Raw genomic sequence first — 4,220 nt, 5'->3', positions numbered from 1 at the left:
AACAAGCATGACGCGGCCTTTCAAAATAAAAGTTCTCGGCACAACGCGGATTGAGTTATGGCAAGCCGTTTTAGCTTAAACAAAACTTTGTTAAAACTGACTATTCATAAATGTATTTCGGAACGATTGTATTTTGACGTGCGATAGTTATAATTCGACTAGACTGAATGACAATTGGAGATATCGGCAATTATAATTGTTCTAGTAAGAAAACAGACTCCACATAGGCCTGTAAACTTATTTTGATTAGTCAAAATTATATTTGGAATAGCTATTATTTATAACATTTTTTAAAAACATTTTCTTATTGCAGCAGAATGAACCGTCAACTACTCTGGCATATGACATCATAAATATTTTTAATAGATAAAATATTTTTAATATTAAAAAATTCTTTAAATTGGTTTTGAGTTATCACAGTTATATTTAGAGATATCTGAATTTACTTCTAGTCGAATCCGTTGTGTGATTTCCTCAGCTCTCCATTGAATTCGTTGAAAATGCTGTAAAAAAAATAAATAAAAAATTCATTCATATTCCGTACATATACCTCGTTATTGGACTTTTAATCTTCAGTAAGCCAACTCAAACACTTCCGGTGAACTGTCATGTCAACTGCCATTAGAAAATCGCAGAGTTTCTTTAAAAATCAATGATATTCACTGCCTGATTGATATACTGTATGATAGAAAGTGTATCTCAGACCAAACAAGAAGCACTGCATTAAATTCCTTTGTTCAGCGCCTTGTTTTTAATATATGGAGATTTAACTTCCCAAAGTGTTTTCGATGGAGTTTCTGCGCTCACAAGCTGCATCTTTCATGTTGTTTTACACCTGAGCAATTAAATTAATGCTGCAGTCTATTTTAATGACTGTAACCTTCATTCATTCATTCAGTTTCTTTTTGACTTTGACCCTTTATTAATCTGGGGTCGCCACAGTGGAATGAAACGCCAACTTATCCAGCATATGCTTTACACAGCTGATGCCCTTCCAGCTGCAACCCATCACTCGGAAACACAAATACATTCTCATTCACACACATACACTACAGACAATTTAGCTTACCCAATTCACCTATACCACATGTCTTTGGACTTGTGGGGGAAACCAGAGCACCCGGAGGAAACCCACACGAACGCTGGGAGAACATGCAAACTACACATAGAAATGCCAACTGACCTAGCCGGGGCTCAAACCAGTAACCTTCTTGCTGTGAGGCAAGAGCGCTACCCACTGCGCCACCACATCGCCCACATGACTGTAATCTGATTAAATTAAATATAAAAGGGTCTGTATGAAATTCATGAATCACATTACCCTCTCACCAGAAGTTTATTGGTGGCTGAAAAATACTTTCTGCGCAAATAGATCATGTAGGTATCCATAAAATAATTTTGACTAGTCAGAATGTTAATTCAGGATAACTACACAACATTATTCCTGGACACAAAGTTGAATGCAGATATCAGCTCTTCAGATTGAGATATCTATAATAAAACTGGAGATATCTTTAAATGAGTTTTGACTAGGAAGTGTTTTAATTCAGAATATCGCTGATTACGTTTTGCTGGTTCCAAATTTCCAATTTAAGATATCTACAACTGTAATTTGACTAGTATTAAATTATTGTAATTGTGTTTTGGAAATCTCTTTAATGTGGTAAATTAAATAAAATATCTCCAGTTTGATTATGACTAGTCAATATCTAAAATTGAAATTGTTACGAGCAGCTTTTTATTACCGCTATTAAAATTATAATTTGAGATATCTCTAAATACTATAAATAGATATTTAGGACTAGTCAAAATAACATTGTAGATATCTTCAATGCTCATAACGCGCCCTAGTCATAACCACATTGTAGATATCTGTATTCTAATTATAACGAGTCAAAATTATAAAATAGATATTTGGAATTGAATTTTAATTTTGGACTAGTCAACAATAAAATTATGACTAGTACAGCAATGGGTATTAAGGTTAAAATGGCTTGCCATACTGAGTGGCATAGTAGTAGTTGAAACATACAGTGCTCAGCATTAATAAGTTGACAACTCACAAATCTATCTTCTAAATGCATATCTTCACAATACAGCATTATATTTATGCATATACATTAGATTAATCAGTACTGAAGCCTGGAGATTCTGGGAATCTGGAGCTTATCTAACAAAATAACTTACGATAACGGTCCAAAAACTAGTACACCCAAATTTATGTTTTAGAAAAATATTAAATACAAATTTTAAAAAGAGGGAAAAATTAAGAGAAGCAAAAAAAATTGAGTAAAAATTTTGTAGATTGTTTTTTTTTTTTTTTGTTATATTTAGCTTGAATTTAATTTTATTATATTACAATTTCTAAATATGTTTGGTGACTAAAATATTATTTTAATAAATAAATCTGATTTGTTTAAATGCACCAAAATACATTGCCTATATTCACTGGGAAATGGACAAAAACATTCGTTTTCAAAATGGGGTGTACTCCATTATGCTGAGCACTGTAAGTAGTTGATGTTTTTAATTTATAATTTAATTTATAATTTTCTTTGAGATACACATAATGTAAGCAAGAGTTTCACATCAAAGATATAAATAGGCTATTTTTTCTGTTTTTGACCGTCATAGAAAGTCTCGACACTAGTTTCAGTAGTCATGTGGTTCCAGTGGTGTCTGCTGTAGAGATGGCAATACGATTAAAATGGAGGAAATAGTTTTTTCCCACAACATCATGCTGCACAAAATCCTTTGATGCATCGTCAGTTTGCCAAGAAATCTTGTCTTTGCATCTATCTTGTGTTGCTTACCTACTACTCAGAGCTGGGTAGTTACAGATTACTAATCTAGATTATTTAATCCAGTGGTTCTCAATTCCGGTCCCTGGGTCCCCTCACTCTGTGCATGTACCATTTTGCATGTCTTCCTTACTTAAAACACCTGATTCGGATCATCAACTCATTAACTGAGAGATCCATGAACTGTTCCCTGTGTGTCAAATAAGAGAGACATATAAAGTGTGCAGGACAGGGAGGCCCAAGGACTGGAATTGAGAATCGCTACAGTCGATTTTTATGGATTACATTATTACATAGTCTATTGTTTACAGAATGTCAGCAAGTTGTTTACAATTCATAGATTCTCCTATTTTTTTTGAGTTTAGGATATGATTTTGATTTATTCAGTGTTACACTGTCCACGGTCACACTGCACTTTTCTCCCTATAGACTTCCATTGATATGCACGTGAATACGTCAGACTGGAAACGCAAGCTCCTGCATCAAGTTTTGTAGTTCGCTGCATTGGAAAGTTCAAGCTTGGTGAACTCTGACCTGCGAAATCGCATCATGTCACTGCATGAGACCAACCGATCAGAACATGACAGAGATTTAAAACATGGACTAATCGCTCCCTTTTTTAATGTCTAATTATCTTGTCTAATCCCGCCACGTTTCGCAACGCTGTACAACAGAATTTTTACATGCTCAAACTCTAGTGTGGCTGCGGCATAACAGCAAGGTACAGGTGTTGGACAATGAAGCTGAAGCACTGGACAATTTAGTGTTGGAGATTTCATGGCTAAATTTGACCAGCCTGGTGGCCAATATATTATTGATTACACATTCCACCAGTAAGATTCAATTCAGTTCAATTCACCTTTATTTGTGTAGCGCTTTTACAATGTAGATTGTGTCAAAGCAGCTTAGCGTGTGTCTGAGCAGAGCGTGAAGGTTTAATTAGCAGAGTAATAGCAGTTTTGCCATGGTCAAGAGCCACGATATCCAGGGTAATATCACCATACCACAAAGAAGGATGAACCACATCGAACAGGAGTAACTGTGGATGCAATCGGAAGCTATCTTAAAGGGATTATTGGATGCTATAGCCAAACCTTTGGTCACTCGTGCCGATGCCTATCATCAGCTTCAATGGTGCCAGCAGCGAAAATCTTGGGCTGTGGACAATGTGAAACATGTATTCTCTGATGAGTCCACCTTCATTGTCTTTGCCACATCCGAGAGAGTTACAGTGTGGAGAAGCCCCAAAGAAGTGTACCACCCAGACTGTTGCATGCCAGAGTAAAGTATCGGGTGGATCAGTGATGATTTGGGCTGCAATATCATGGCATTCTTTTGGCCCAATACTTGTGCTAGAAGGGTATGCCACTTCCAAGGACCATTCTGGTCATCTAAATATTATTCAGCCACTTTGTGGTG

The sequence above is a fragment of the Danio aesculapii genome, chromosome 5 (genome assembly GCF_903798145.1).
Source record: "Danio aesculapii chromosome 5, fDanAes4.1, whole genome shotgun sequence".
Classification (NCBI taxonomy): domain Eukaryota; kingdom Metazoa; phylum Chordata; class Actinopteri; order Cypriniformes; family Danionidae; genus Danio; species Danio aesculapii.
Note: the sequence above shows the minus strand (reverse complement) of the source record.